The sequence below is a fragment of the Hipposideros armiger genome, unplaced genomic scaffold (assembly GCF_001890085.2).
Source record: "Hipposideros armiger isolate ML-2016 unplaced genomic scaffold, ASM189008v1 scaffold_778, whole genome shotgun sequence".
In the NCBI taxonomy this organism is placed as follows: Eukaryota; Metazoa; Chordata; class Mammalia; order Chiroptera; family Hipposideridae; genus Hipposideros; species Hipposideros armiger.
The window spans coordinates 343,206-360,991 of NW_017732128.1; positions in this window are offsets into that span (position 1 = coordinate 343,206).

The window sequence follows — 17,786 nt, forward strand, 5'->3', positions numbered from 1 at the left end:
ACCACTTTCTGCAGGTGATGGGTCTATGTTGGAGAAGCAGTTTTTAGCTAGCAATTAAAGTTAGTAGATTGAAGGCATGGCCATTAACCATTAAGTTACTATACAATCTTAGCTGCCCATCAAAAATTGTGTAGTTGGACCAATTAAGCTATAAAGATTGACATGAAGAACAACCAACATCATGGAATGGAAGTGGTATATACAAAATAGGCATAAGCATCATGAATAAGTTACTTGAACAAATTTTGCTAATGCCCATGACACTTATTCCTTCTATCTTGCCTTTTATTCATCAACCTGATCCTATGGCATCAAGGGTAATCAACTACAAACAAATTATAGTAAAAGAAATAGTTTAAACCTAGTTTATAGATGGTTCTGCATGACATAGTGACACTACCATAAAAGAGCAGTTGTAGCACTGCAGTCTTACTCTGGTGACCTTTTAAGACAGTGGTAAAGGATAGTTCACTTCATGGGCAGATGTTTTTCCATTTGACCTGAAGGTTCAGATCTATAGTAAATTATGGACAATGGCTAATTGTATGACTGGATGATGAGGGATTTTAAAGCAAAATGATTGGAAGTTTGTTTAGTGGGATTATTCCATTGGGATTACATTGAAGTAACATTACCAGTTTTGTTGTTCATAAAAATTGCTGTAGCACCAGTGAGAAGATGGATTAGAAGTGAATAAGGTTTTCAGAGATGAAAACTGTAATAAATGCTATATGTTTATTGTATTTGTTCATGAACATGTTCTGTAACCACTGCTTTCAGCCCCACATTCATTCACAAACTGACTTTTCTAATTTAAAAAAAATGTGTATTTTCATGCTAACTGATACAGTGACTTATACTTGTGTTATGCTTGACTCAATTAGGTATTTATTGTTGATTGATACAAGGAACTAATATCAATCATGTTGCCATCAATATTTCTAACGAATTCCTTATTTTATTTCTCAAATTTTGTTTTCCTTAATCCTCTTCTATTATGCTACTTACAGATATTTTAACAATGTATGAAATGGTCAGCAGTTAAAGATAAAGGGCCAAATAATATCCCTCATCTGGAAGACAATATAAAACATGCAAATTAAAATGAAGGGATATATACATGGGACTAGTAAGGCACATCAATAAAGTATAAGTAGGAGAGCAAGAAAAAAAATCAAAGATAATTGTAAGAGTAAGTAAAGGAACAATCTAGTAGAAGTTAACCATAAAAATGACTTTCTTAGGTTTGATTTAAAGACAGAAAATTGAAAACACCGAAGAAATGTAGAGGGAGACTTATATGCAGAACAAGGCTGTAGAAATACTAGAATGATATATTCTAATCCAAAGACTGTATATTAATAAGTGAAAGGGGAGAGGGTGGTGTTAGGTAATTTTTTTTTTTTTTTAGCAAAGAGAGTAGCGTAACACCAATGACAGCAAAGTGTTATGTGAGAAAACATGGACAATTGTCATTTATAATATTTACCCTTGATACTTGAACTTCAGAGGTGTCCTTTTAATTGAACAGCAATTAATAAGTTGTGGCATTCATCTACCCCTGTACATATTCACAAGAAAAATCATCAGAATCATCAGTCCTAAAATTTTCTGGGTTTAGCAATTTATATGTGAATTTTTTGTGTTTCCTTTTCATTATTTTCTTCTATGAATTTGCCAGTATTTGGGATGGAAAATGGATTTATTTCTTCTCACTTGGGTTGCACTTGAGTAGCTGTTAGTGAATAATTTCTCATCACAATTAAAAACTGATGAGAAGAATCATTGCTTTGTGATTCTGATAATATTACAATATATGGTTATTCTGGTAAGAGTATGTCCCATGCCATGGGAGTCTAGATGTTTTACTTAGACAAAGTAGGACACATTTTAATATTATTTAAATCAAGTTTCCAGGCTTCCTATAGGGAAAACAATGACTTGTGAAAGCATATTGTTTGAAGTTTTATATTTTTTATGACTATGTTAGCTACAATATTTCAAAGATTGCTTACAAAAAAATTAAACTCAGCTCTCATAAGGGCTATGTTATAAAATGAATGTATTTTTATAGAAAATCTGGTTAGTCCCAAAAGCCAAATTGTAGTGAAATATTCTGTTTCTTGATCTGGATACTGGTTGGAACTTCAATTCAAAATAATTCATTAAGCTATTCATCAATTTTTAGAAAAATTTATGCATGCTTGTTTCACTGTACAGTAATTTTAAATATGTTAAGGTATTGCTTGCTTATACTATGGTATCGTTTAAATATAGAAATTACTTAAACTTCTTCATTGTTAATGTTTCCAACCTACACATATAAATAAATGCATTCTAAAATTACTTTATGGTCATGAGTAAATTCGGGCAAAAATAAATTTGAAAGAACATAATGAAGTGTAGAAATATATTGAAAAATGTCTTAAAGGTTAAATATTTTAGAAACACTCTCTCCTTCAGTGTGGTATATTATTTATTTAATTATGAGAAGAATTCATGCAGGCAATCAATTGACCATGATCTTTTAAAATATATGAAAACCTAAATTTTTGTATATTAAATAAACAAATATATATAAAAATAGGTAAAAGTACATAAAATAACTTAATTTCTTATTCTATCAAATTCAAATTTTTAAAACATACAGATTATAAGTTTGAATAAATTCATACAGATGTAGAATAAAGTTGAACTTTCTGACAAATTTCTCAAGTTCCAAAAAATGATAGTAAAGAACAAATAGTTAAAAAAAAAACAACTACAGAGAAGTCAGATATAAAAACATGGTGAATAGTCATGTTGAAGAGTAGCTGATGAATTGTAAGAATAATTTGGATATGTGGAATAAGTAAACAAACTATTAAAACAGCAGATCAAAGATTGGATATATATCTCCAGAGTCCTTCATTTTTCCATTATTTTGAAATAAAAATTGATAATTTACTTAAGTAAATAATGACATCTACAATATTTCTCAATTTTCTTTTTGAAATTTGTGAAAAGATAACTGCCCCATGTTTTCTTTAAAACAAAGACTAAAATTGTCCAACATTTTAAGTTCAGTCCTTCATTGTTAAATTTTTTAGAGAAGTTTGGATCACATAAAGAAAAAAATGGTTTAAAAACGTCTAAAGAGTCAACCAAAAACTTCTGCACAGCAAAAGAAACCATCAAAAACATGAAAAGGCAACCTACCAAATGGGAGAAAATATTTGCAAATCATTTATCTGGTAAGAGGTTAATGTCTAAAATGTATAAAGAACTTATACAATTCAATAGCAAAAAAACAAATAACTACATTAAAAAATGGATCTCAAGAAACATTTTTCCAAAGACAAAGTACAGATGGCTAACAGGTACACAAAAAGGTGCTCACCATCACTAATCATCAGAGAAATGCAAATTAAAACCACAATGAAATATGAATTCACATCTGTTAGAATGGATACTATGAAAATTACAAGAAATAATAAGTTCTGGTGAGTATGTGGAGAAAAGAGAATCCTTGTGCACTGTTGGTGTGACTGTGAATTGGCTATCTGTCACCATATACAAAATTAACTCTAAATGAATGAAAGACCTAAATATAAAACCTGAAACAATAAACTGCATAGAAGAAAGCATAGGTACTAAACTTGTGGGCTTTGGGTTTAGAGAGGATTTTATGAATTTGACCTTATAGACAAGAGAAGCAAAAGCAAATAAATGAATAGGACTATATCAAACTAAAAAGCTTCTGCACAGCGAAAGAAAAACATCAGCAAAACCAAGAAGTTGTGGAGAAAAAGGAACACTCATATGCTGTTGGTGGGAATGTAGATTGGTGCAGATGTGATGAAAGGCACTGTGGAGGTTACTCAAAAAATTAAGAATAAAATTACCATATGACCCAGCAATCCCTCTCCTGGGTATAAACCCAAAAATGTGAAAACATTTACTGATAAAAATAGATGCCCTCTGATGTTCATTGCAGCTTTATTTGTGGTGGCCAAGACATGGAAACAACTGAAGTGTTCCTTGATAGATGATTGGATAAAGAAGATGTGGTACATATACACAATGAAATACTATTCAGCCATAAGAAAAGATGACATAGTGTCATTTGTGACAAAATAGATGGGTCTTGAAATTATTATGCTAAGCGAAATAAGTCAGACAGAAAAAGTAGAGAACCATATGATTTCACAGATATCTGGTATATAAATCTGAAAGCAACAAAGGAGCAAGACAAACAAATAAAGAAACAAGAACTTATAGACACTGACAATAGTTTAATGGTTACCAAAGAGTAAGTGGGGAGGGGATGGTAGATGAAGGTAAATAGGACCAAATGTATGGTGATGGAAGGAGAACTGACTCTGCATGATGAACAAACAATGTGATATATAGATGATGTATTACAGAATTGTACACTTGAAACCTATGCAATTTTACTAACCATCGTCTCCCCAATAAATTAAAAACAAGACAAAACAACAACAAAATAAAAACAAAGAGGCAACCAACTGAAGGGGAGAAGATATTTGCAAATAATACCTCTGATAAGGGGCTAATATCCAAAATATATAAACAACTTGTACAACTCAACAACAAAAATCAAACAATCCAATTAAAAAATGGGCAGAGAATCTGAACAGACACTTCTCTCAAGAAAACATACAAATGGCCAACAGTCGTGTGAAAAAATTCTCAACATTACTAGCTATTAGGGAAATGCAAATTAAAACCACAATGAGATATGACCTTACACCTGTTAGCATGACTATCATCAACAAGACAAGTAATAACAAGTGTTGCAGAGGCTGTGGAGAAAAAGGAACCCTCATACACTGCTGGTGGTAATGTAAATTGGGCAGCCACTATCTAAAAAAGCATGGATTACCATATGACCCAGCAATCACTTTTCTGGGTATCTACCCTAAAAATGTGAAAACACTTATCTGTAAAGATATATGTACCCCGATGTTCATTGCAGGATTATTCACGGTGGCCAAGACATAAAAACAACCAAAATGTCTTTCGATAGTTAATTGGATAAACAGAATTTGGTACATATACAGAATGGAATACTACTCCGTCACAAGAATAGATGAAATGCTGCCATTTGTGACAACATGGATTGATCTTGATATTATCTGCTAAGTGAAATAAATCAGACAGAAAAATTTGAAAGCCATATGATTTCACTGATATGTAGAATATAAAACTGAAAGTAACAAAGGAACAAGACAAACAAAAACAAAATTTCATAGACACAGGCAACAGTTTAGTAGTTACTAGAGGATAAGGGGGAGAGGGATGGTAGAAAAGGGTAAATGGAGTACAATATATGTTGATGAATTCATATGCTGACTGGGTGGTGAGCATACAATGAAATATATAGATGACGTATTATAGAAATGTACACTTGAAAACTATATAATTTTACTAACCAATGTCATCTCAATAAATTTAATTTAAAAATAAATAAAATAAGTTGATACAGCCACTATAGAAAACAGAATAAAGTTTTCCTAAAAGATTAAAAATAGAGCTGTCATATGACTCAGCATTTCTACTGTTGAGTATTTCACCTAAGAGAGGTAAAAATAAAACATTAACTTAAAAGTATATATGCATCCCCATGTTAACTGCAGCATTATTTACAATAGCCAAGATATGGAAGAAATCTAAGAGTCCATCAATGAATGAGTGGATAAAGAAAATATATTTATATACAATGCAATATTATTCAGCCATAAAAAAAGAATGAAATCTTTCTATTTGTGAAAACATGGATGGCCCTTGAGGGTATTATGCTACGTGAAATAAGTTAGACAGAGAAAGACAAATATTTTTATATGATCTCATTTGTATGTAAAATCAAAACAACAAAACAAACGAAGAACAAGAAACAAGGACATAGATACAGAGAGCAGACTGGTGGATGCCAGAGGTGAAGGGTGAAGGGTGGGGAAAAAATAAGTGGAGAGGATCAAAAGGTACATAATTCCAGTTATAAAATAAATAAGTCATGGGGATATAATATGCAGCATGGTGAGTATGAATAATAATACTCTATTGCATATTCAAAAGTTGATATAGTGGATATTAAAAGTTCTCACCACAAGAAAAACAATTGGTAACCATAATATATATTACATATATACATATACATATATAATCTTTCTTCTTGTAGCATTCTTTTTAGATAGGAAGGAGAGGACCACTAAAATTTGTTAATGCATGCTCATTTATTTTGAAAATCAAAAATGTTAAGCTGTTGTGCTTCTGAGCAAGGCAAAAATGCCAAAATGTCTCATATCTCTAATTCCACTTCTCAAAAAGTCCAAATTTTTAAAACCAAAATATGACAACAACAACAACAACAACAAATATATATATATATATATATATATATATATATATATATATATATATATATGGAATTTAAATTTCTGTTACTTTTAAAATTAGAAATGCTGGCTAAGGAGCCTGTAGAGTACTGTTTTGTACCAACATAAAGTATTGTATTCAGGTTAAGTATAGGGTAAGAAATTTTATCTAGATAAACAGAACATAAATCTTTAGCATAGAAGCACCATATGTTCTCTAAAATAATTTCACCAAATTATTTTTGTAAGATTCAATTATGATCGGTATTCATTTTTAGAGCTAAAATTATAAATGTGATGGTTCAAATTATGATGTATACTATTTTTTTTCAATATTATTTATACCTTAAAGTTATCATAGATAAATAAATTCACAAGTTGAGAAACTAAAGTGCCAAGAAAAATATATTTCACACACTTCCCTCCTACACACACACAACTAACAATAAGATGTCACAGTAATGCCAGAAATTGTGAAGAAATTACAGAGATTAAGAAACTTTTCTCAACCTTAACTAAAAATGCAAGGGATGATAATATTAACAAAAACAATGATGTTTGAGCTGTGATTTTTATAAGGTGATATAATTATGCTTATTAGTAACATATTACTTCACCTTTGGTTTTCCACTCCAGTTCAATATACCCAAGAAAGTAAAATTTCTATATATCTTGCCTCTTATGATACCTGGGATGATAGGACTGCCTGGTTTTGCTTTCCAAAATCTTAAACCCACTCAAAAACAGAGTTTAAAAAGTCTAATGCATTAGAGAGGCACTGAGTTTGCACAAGAGAGGTTTTTCTTAACTTATAAAAAGATTTTCCTGGGTTTGGGGTAGGATAAGTGATACTTGGGTCTTAAAGATGGGGACCCTGACCTAAAACTCAGGCAGTATCATGACAATGGGGCATGAACTCAGGTTCACGTTGTTTTATATTAGGAATGCTGAATTCATATATAAAAGATCTTTGTATCCACACATGACACAAAATGCAGAGCCACTGGTATTGAATGAACTCAGGTAGTGATTAGAGAAGCCTGTTGACTTAACAAGGTCAGTGACCAGGTCAATGGGAAAGAAACGTGTGTGCCCAGCTTAAGGCTAAATTATCCGTGACAGTGGTATGGAAGGAATTTAAAGCCAAAATTACCATAGGTTTATTTGTAAGAAACAAAGACAAATTTGTCCTTTATTCCTAATTTTTTGGACTGAGATTCAAGTACATACAAAAAAGGGTGCTTAGAAAAAAATGAAACTTGTCAATCAAACATATTGGCTAATCCAATGTCTCTGATTTGCCATGTTTCCATGAGACACACACATAGTGAGTGAAATTTGTTTTGTTTTTTAAACCACAGAACACCTTTCTGAAAATTACTGTCTCAGAGTATGCTTGATACCAGGGAGGTTACTACATTCAAAAAATAAGTTCCAGGTCGCAATTATTTTCCTTAGTTGAGTTTTCCTTGACTCTTCTAAGATATAAGTGGTCAACTTTCAGGAACTTGTAATTATGTTACCATTATAATTTTGCAACTTTTAATTTATAAACTTGTATCTGTTTTCTGATGAAACTATGTTGTGGAAACAGTACATTGAACTTATTTATTTTTGTGTGTGTTTTATTCTGGTGAATACATTTTATTATTTTTAAATTTTTTATTATTATTAGTTTCAAGTGTACAAAACAATGCAATAGTTATCCTTTTCACTCCTCACAAAGTGACAGCCCTCCAACCCCCATCCACTGCCCTCCCACCCCGGATATTGTACAGTGCATTGAATTTTACGATAAAACAATTGTTAAATATTTTCAAATTCCTAAACCTGTACCTGAAGATATTTCAGCATTGTTTAAAATGATTCTCACATATTCCTTTTTATTTTCTCTAAATTTATTTTTATGGAAAAATTAAAAGAACAGATTTTTATGGTGTCTATGTTTATTCCTCTATTTCCCAACTTTGCAGTTATTATGGTGTATGCGCATTTGTGTACTCAGGCTGCCATAACAAAATATCAGAAACTGGGTGGCGAAAACATCAGTAATTTATTTTCTCACAGTTCTGGATGCGAAAGTTCCAGATCAAGGTGCCAAAGAGTAGGTTTCTGGTGAGAACTCTCTTCTCAGCTTGCAGACAGTATCTTCTCATTTTTAACTTTACATGACATCTTGGTGTCTTTTTCTCATTTTAAGGACATTGATCTATCAGAAAAGGGCCTCATGTTTATGACCTCCTTTAACCTTAGTCGCCTCCTTCAAGGCCCTTTCTCCAATTATAGTCAGATTGAAGATTAGGGCTTCAACATAGAAATTTTGGGAGGACACAATTCAATCCATAATAGTAATTATGGTTAGGTAATAGTTCTTGCTGCATTTTGGAAGTTTGTGGTTTAACTAGGTATTACAAAGTCTATTTGTTGTGATTTGGACCATTATTTTAATTTTTGTCAATGAAGCTTCCACTTGAAGCTACATGCCTCTGCTTCTAAACCATGTTTAGGTGGATATGAACCCCAAATCCAGAGACTGGGGGGCCTCATCCTCAGTCTATCTGTGGTAAAGAAACCTTCAATGTGCACAAGCTGGATTTCAGTGTAGCTAAAAGGAGGGTCATTTCAGAGGATACAGATGCACATGGGGTATCTCATGGTATTTCATGAGTGTGTGCAGACAACCTATACTGTGTATGCAGTGTGCACCCACATCTGTCAAATAAAAACAAACTAAAAACACAAAACCTCTAACAAACTGGAAGGTCAAGTTCAAATTTCGAGTTCTGAGACTCCATAAACTTCTATACCAGACTGTGGTGACACAAAGAGAACTGGACCCCATGGTCCTTCTCCCCTTGTCTTTCATGTGTCTGTCTTCTGGTATTTTGCATGCATGAGCTGACAACCCTCGCTGCAGCCATAAGGAGGATCATTTCAGAAGATACGGATGCACATGACACATGCAGTATTTTTCTCTGTTTGTCTGTTTTTGTCAAGGTAAGGGGATAGAATATATTTTATTTAAGAGTATGTGAGCTTGATATATTATTTAAAATATTTGGATATATTCTATGTGGGTCTCCATTTATAGTCTTGCTCTGGGCTCCACAAATATTAGAGACAGGTCTACAGTGATGATTAATCTAGAAAATGTATTTGGATTATTTATCAAAGTCTGAGCATTACTTGTCAGCTTCTTTCTCTTTTCTTTTGCCATGACCATGTAGGTAGTCAGAATAGAAAAGCTTTCACCCACTTGTTGTGTCATTGGAATTAATCCCTGGTTGTTCACAAAAGTTAAAGGAATTCACAGACTCAGCCTGAAATGAAGAGAGCAAGTAGAAGTTTTTATTCAAGTCAAGAGGTAGGAAGCTAATGGCAGTGACTTGGGGAGACAGCTGCCCCAGGTAGTAAGGAGAGAAACATCGGCAGGGGCATTGCCAGGACAGAGCCTTAGAATAGACAACTGCACCTAATTTCAGATTAGCTTTTTCTTATATACTCGTAGGAAAGGGTAGGTAAATTTCTTTGCAGCAGGAGAGGTGATGTATAGATTGAGGTCATTTGATTGACATATGTTGGTTATATAACTAGTTTCTTTCTGTGCATGCTCTTACCCAGAATGCATACAGAAAAACCCATGGGGGGGGAGGGTACAAGCCTTAATGTTCATTTTATTTTAATTGTATTATAATGAGGCTAGGGTTCAAATAACAGACAAGTTTCAGCAGTTTGCGCATGTGTCAGGAACCAGTTAATACTAGTTGGGTCTTATCTCCTTTTTTTAGGATTATTTGGACATCTTGATTTATTTCTAAAGGATGCGCCTGGGTAGTTCCTGGGGAGGGGATGAAGGCCTGGGCAGCCCCCCTTCAGGTTCACGTTTATTAACCATTTTTTGCCTCATCGCCACCCATCTCACAACTTCCTTTTCCTAACCCTCAACCTTACAATGAAATGTTACTTCTTGATTATTGTATATTACATGTCAAAATGGACTTCTGATGAAGAATGTAAGATTACTAATCAGTTGAGTTTAAGATAGGAAGATTATCAGGGTGGTCCTAAGTTATTAACACGAACACTTTAAAAGCAAAGAGTTTCTCCTGGCTGATAAGAGAAGGAGAATTCAGAAAGATTTGAAGCATGAGAATAATGCACCTGTGGATTGAAGATGGAGAGGGACATGTGCAAGAAGGGGCCTCCAGATAATAGCCAGCAAGGAAACTGGGGACTCTGTGTTTCCCTGCGCTAGCTAAACAGAACAGAAATGAATTCTGCCAACAACCTGGATGAGCCAGGAGTGAATTCTCCCGAAAATCTCCACATAAGAGCTCAGTCAGACTGACACCTTTATTTCAGCTTTGGGAGAACGAATCAAATGCTCTGTAGACTTCTGACCAACTAGAACCAGGAAATAACAAATAAGTATTGTTTCAAGTTGCCAAATTTCTGATAATTTGTTACACACCAACAGAAAACTAACACAAATATGACTAGATATCCTCAGCTATCATCTGCTTTTTCTATTCTGATGAAATTAGTTTCTGAGGCTCAGTCCATTAAGTGAGATTAAACCCAATAGTAACAAATTGTTCTACCCAGTTTGCATTGTCAATGGCCCAGCAATTCAGTGTTTATTTTACACTAACTTCTTGTTCCACTTATCATGGCTTTTTTTTTTTTTGAATTGTGGTTAACAAAACTCATATGCTTTTTGCATCTCAATCATTTTTAAGTAAACAATTCAGTAGTGTTAAGTACATTCACATTTTTGTGTGACTGATCTCCAACACTTTTTATCTTGCAAAACTGAAGCCCTATTCCCATTAAACAAGAACATCCCACTTCCCCTTCCCTGCAGCCTCTGGCAACCACCATTCTACTTTTTATTTCTATGAATTTGACTACCCTAGATACCTTATACAAGGATAATTATACAATATTTGTTCTTCTGTGACTGGCTTATTTCTCTTAGTATAGGGTCCTGAAGGTTTATTTATGTGGCAGCTTATGTCAGAATTTCCTTCCTTTTTAAGGCCATATAATGTTGCATTGTATTGATAGACCACATTTTATTTATCCATTCATCCATCCAAGGACACTTGTGTTTCTTCCACCTCTTGGCTATAGAAAATAATGCTGTTATGAACATAGATATGCAAATATCATTTTAAGATTCTGCTTTTAATACTTCTGGATATGTATCAAGAACTGGAATTGCTGGATCGATTAGTAATTCTATTTTTAATTTTTTGTAGGAGCTGTCATACTATTATCCATAGTACCTGCACCATTTTATATCCCACCAATAGTGCACAAGTGTTCCAACGAATTTCTCCATATCCTCACCAATATTTGTTATTTTCTTTCTTTTCTTTTTTTTATAATAACCATCTAATAGATGTGAAGTAATAACCCATTGTGGTTTGGTTTGCATATCACTAATGATTAGTGACATTGAGCATCTTTTCATGTGCTCATTGGCCATTGTATATTTACAAAAATGTTTAGTAAATCTTTTGCCCATTTTTCAAATTGATTTACGTTTCTTGTTGTGTGACTCCTTTTAAAAACCTTTTCATTTCCTGCAGAGTTTTCCCCTACTATACTCACTCTAAGAAGATGGCTTTACATCTTTTGTGTCTAACTAAAAATCTTTCTGTAGTCTTATTTTATCATTTGTTATTTTATTCTATCCTTGAGAGAGAAAAAAATGTACCCCTCATGTTCATAAATGGGTATCCTCTCTATTTACACTCTCAATTCCTTTTTTCACTCTGTATTTTTTGCTCCTCTTCCTTTGCTAAGCCAGTGTCTTCCAAGGCATTAATTATAATGTACATGGTGATATCTTTGCAAACCATTTTTCAAACTCCAGGATTCAGCAGTATAGTGATTGAGATATTCTGGAGCTTGATGGCCAACTTTAAATCCTAGTTTTGCTCCTTACTAGCTACGTAATCTTGATCACTTTACCATTGTCATATATATGGAATACTATGGGATTATACCTATATCATAAGCTTGCTATGAGAATTAGATGACTTAACAGTTATACAATTATTAGGACATAGCACCCTGGAGTAAAGAAAGAACAGTATTTTTTTTCATTTTTCTTTTTTTTAGTAAATAATATTTAGCTACTGTACATCTTCTAAATGTTTATGTGTCACATCAAACTTAATTCAAATTGATTTTATTTGTTCACATACTAGGTATATTATTTACAAGTCTTGATTCAACTATTTTTATACCTTTTTCTCCTACCAATCACTGTAAGTTCTTTATAATAGCCAAACTGTACCTGACATTGTTTAATAAAATATTTAATCAATTTCTATTTGAGCCTTTCAATATGAATTTTCCATGTCAAAATTATGCTGGAACTGTATACAAGCAAGACATTTCTACTTTGAGGTCTGTCCTAGTCTCTATGTTTAGATGAACAAGATTGCTCAATTGGAGGCCAATTACAATTGATTTAATTATTAAAAGACAATGTCTTATAGACTTTTTTTAAAGATTTTTATTGGGTAATTGGGGGGATGGGAACAGTGCTGAGGAATTGAGGGAAGGGGAACAGACAAGTTGCTGTCATTTTGTTCTTCAGTCTAGTTGTGGAGGACGTTGCTTCACTGGCCCAAGTTGGCACCNAAGTTGCTGTCATTTTGTTCTTCAGTCTAGTTGTGGAGGACGTTGCTTCACTGGCCCAAGTTGGCACCATCATTGCGCTCTTCCGGGGTGAGACACATCAGTCTCCAGCTTTTGGACGGCCGCTCACTGCGGCTGCTGGCCGCTCACACTGGCTGCTGGCTATATACGGTAGCCCATGGCAACCCACTGCCACAGGGGCTGCAGCCTACACCATTGCCGGCGACTCACAGCAGCCCAGATCCAGGTTGAGCTGTTGTTCAGCATCTTAACTGTGGAGGGCAGTGTCACTGGCCCTCAAATGTGGGATCCGAACCGGGGCCCTCTGGCATTCCAGGCCAGTTCTTAACCATCACGCCACTTGGCCAGCCCTAGACTTTTTGTTATTATACCTTTGCTGCGTTAAGAAATTTTGAGAATATTGAAAAGCATAAAAAAAAAGACCAGGTTTAATCACTGTTAATATTTTATTTCCTCCCAGATTGTTTTATGCATGTGGATATTTTGGCGGAGGTAGTGACACACACCAATTATTCTACATGTTGTCCTATATTTCCTGGACCTTTACAATTGTGGAAGTCCATGTAATACCCCTGATCAATGATATATAATTGGGGAAAGAGAAAATGGAAAGATGATACTCAAAGGGTACAAAATTTAAATTCTACAAGATGAGTGAGTTCTGGAGATCTAATATAGAGCAACGTAACTATAGTCAACAACACTGTTTTGTATACTTGAAATCTGCTAAGCTGGTAAATCTTAAATGTTATCACCACAGGCAAAATATAGACAGCTGGATATGTAGATAGATAGATATGTAGATAGATAGATATGTAGATAGATAGATAGATAGATAGATATAGATCTACAGAGGGTGCCAAAAATGTATACACATTTTAAGAAAGAAAAAACTATTAAAATTATGCTGATCGTAACTACTTTGAGCACCTCTTGTAATTGAAGAAGTCAAATGTGACTTGTATTCATCTTTTGTAATCAGTATATATTGAGTATTACAATTTTAATTGTTTTTTCCTTTCTTAAAATGTGCATACAATTTTTGGCACCCTGTGTGTGTGTGTGTGTGTGTGTATAATCTATATCTATATCATCTATATTATCTCTATCATCTATGTCATCTATATGATCTATATCTGTATGTATATCTATATCTACATCTATAATACATCTATATCTATCTATGAGGTCTGACAATTACATTCATGAACTCATCCTAGAAAAAAGTGATACATAACTCATTGCTGAATATCACTACAGTCACTTTCGAAGTACTCCCCTTGGGAAGCTATGCACTGATGCCAGCTCCTAGTCTACACTTCAAAGCAATTTCGTAGCTCTTTTTCTGGAATGGCCATCAGAGCTGTCATCATATTATACTTGATGTCCTGAATGTCATCAAAGTGTCTTCCTTTCAATATTTCCTTTATCTTTGTTTAAAGAACGAAGTCATTGGGAGCCAGATCAGGTGACTAGGGTGGGTATTCCAACACAATTATTTGTTTAGTGGCTAAAAACTCCCTCACAAACAGTGACGTATGAGCTGGTGCATTGTCTTGATGCAAGAGGCATGAATTGTTGGTTAAAAGTTCAGGTCATTTAAGCATTTCATGCATCCTTTTCAGCACTTGCAAATAGTAAACTTGGTTAGCTGTTTGTCCAGTTGGTAAAAATTCATAATGAATAATCCCTCTGATACCAAAACAAATGTTAGCAACATCGCTGCAACAAGTTCACAAACATAATTGTCTGAACTCATATGCACCACACTTTCTTTATCCAGTTATCTATCGAAAGACACTTTGGTTGTTTCCATGGCTTGGCCACCATGAATAATGCTGCAATGAACATTGGGGTACATATATTTTTACAGATAAATGTTTTCACATTTTTGGGGTAGATACCCAGAAAAGCGATTGCTGGGTCATATGGTAATTTTGTTCTTAATTTTTTGAGGAAACTATTGGGTTGTTGGAAAAGTCATGACATATTTTTCCTATGTCTTTCATTGCAAAAATGTGTCATGACTTTTCTGACAACCCAATACATAATTTTTTAGATAGTGGCTGCCCAATTTACATTCCCACCAGCAGTATATGAGGGTTCCTTTTTGTCCACAGCCTCTGCAACACTTGTTATTACTTGTCTGGTAGATGATAGCCATACTAACAGGTGTAATGTGATAACTCATTGTGGTTTCAATTTGCATTTCCCTAGTAGCTGGTGATTTTGAACATTTTTTCATATATGGTTGGCCATTTCTATATTTTTTGAGAGAAGTATCTGTTTAGGTCCTCTGCAAATTTTTTAATTGGATTGTTTCATTTTCCTTGTTAACTTGTATGTTTATTGGAGACATTCTTTGTAAATATCTTCTCTCATTTGGTTGGTTGCTTCTTTGTTGTGTTGATGGTTTCTTTTGATGTGCAGAAGATTTTAGTTTGATATTGTCCCATTTATTGATTTTTGCTTTTACTTTCCTTGTCTATGAGGTCAACTCTAAACCTAAGGCCCATAAGTTTAGTGCCTATGTTTCGTTCTATACAGTTCATTATTTCAGGACTTATGTTTAGGTAGTTGATTCATTTTGAGTTAATTTTGGTTTACAGTGACAGATTGAAGTCTAGTTTCATTCTTTTGCACTTAGCTTTCCAGTTTTCCCAGAACGATTTATTGAAGAGGATTTCTTTCCTCCATTGTATGTTTTTGTCAAAAATAACCTGCATATATATATATATATATATATATATATATATATATATATATATATATAAATGTGTGTGTTTATTTCTGGGTTCTCAGTTCTATGCCATTTGTCTGTGTGTCTGTTTTTCTGCCAATGCCATGCTGTTATGCTTATTGTCACTTTGTAGTACAAGCTGAAGCCAGGGAGTGTGATACCTCCAGCATTGTTCTTTTTTCATAGAATTGCTTCAGATATTTGGGGTCTTTTGTGATTCCATATAAATCTGAAGATTTTTTGTTCTATTTCTTGAAAAAAATGCCATTGGGATTTTGATGGCGATTGCATTAAATCTGTATATTGCTTTGGATAATATGGCTATTTTAACTATGTTGACTCTTTCAGTCCAGGAACACAGGATGTCTTTCCCTTTCTTTTTGTCTACTTCAATTTCTTTTCATAATGTCTCATAGTTTTCTGGATACAGGTCTTTCAAGTTGTTTATTAAATTTATTTGTAGGTATTGTATTATTTTTGTTGCAATGGCAAAAGGACTTATTTGTTTTCTGTTTTCAATTCTTTTTCTGAAATTTCATTGTTAGTATACAGGAATGCAATAAATTTTTGTAAATTTATTTTGTATCCTGAAAATTTATTGTATTTGTTTATCATTTCCTTTGTTTTTTTGATGAAGTCTTTAGAGTTTTCTATATAAAGAATAATGCCATCTGCAAAAAAGAACAATTTGAATTCTTCTTTCCCAATTTGGGTGTTTTTTATTTCTTTCTCTTACCTGATTGCTCTGGCTAGGACTTCCAATACTATGTTGAATAACAGTGGTGAAAAGGGGAACCCTTGTTATGTTTCTGATTTTAGAGGAAAGATTTCAGTTTTTCAACATTACGTATGGTATTAGCTGAGGGTTTGTCATATATGGCCTTTATTATGTTGAAATCCTTTCTTCTATACCCATTTTATTAATTATTTAATCATAAATGGATGTTGCATCTTGTCAAATGTTTTTTCTGCATCTATTGATATAATCATATGAGCTTTATGTTTTATTTTGTTTATGTGGTGTATCTCATTGATCAATTTGCCTGTGTTGAAACATCCTTGTGAACATAGAATAAACCCACTTGATTGTGTTGTATAACCTTTTTAATGTATTGTTGTATTCAATTTGCTAGTATTTTGTTAAGGGTTTTTGTATCTGTATTCATCAGAGATACTGGTCTGTTGTTTTCTTTTCTTGTGTTATCCTTACCAGATTTGGTATCAAGTAATGTTAGTATCATAAAATGAGTTATTGCCTCTTCTTCAATTTTTTGAAGGGGTTTGTACAAATGAGGTATTAAATCATCTTTGAATGTTTGGTAGGATTAACTAGTGAAGCCATCTGGTCCTGGATGCCTGCATTTGGGGAGATTTTGGATGCTTGTTTCAATTTCCTTACTGTTGATGAGTCTATTTAGATTTTTCAGTTCTTTGTGATTCAGTCTAGGAAGGCTACTTATTTCAAAGGACATGTCCATTTCTTGTAGGTTATTTAATTTGGTGGCATATAGTCTTTCATAGTATTCTCTAATCATCCTTTTTATGTCTGTGGTATTTGTCTTTCCTCTTTTTTCCTTAGTGAGTCTAGTCAAGGGTTTGTCAACTTTATCTTTTCAAAGAACCTGTTCTTTGTTGCATTATTTTTTTCTATTTTCTTTTTGTTCTCCATTTCATTTAGATGTGCTCTAATTTTTATTGTTCCCTTCTTTCTGCTAACTTTGGGTTTAATTTGTTTTTCTTTTTCTGTTTCTTTAAGAACTAATGTTAGCTTGTTTATTTGGAATTTTTCTTGTTTTGAGATAGGCCTGTAACAATATAAATTTCCCTCTTAATACTGCTTTTGCTTCATCCCAATAATTTTGATACAATAAATTTTCATTCTCAATTATTTTCATGTATCTTTTTTGTTGTTGTTTTGGGGTTTTTGTACATTTTTTTAATTATTATTTTTTATTGTGAAATACACATTTTTAAGAATTAGTTTCAGCTGTACA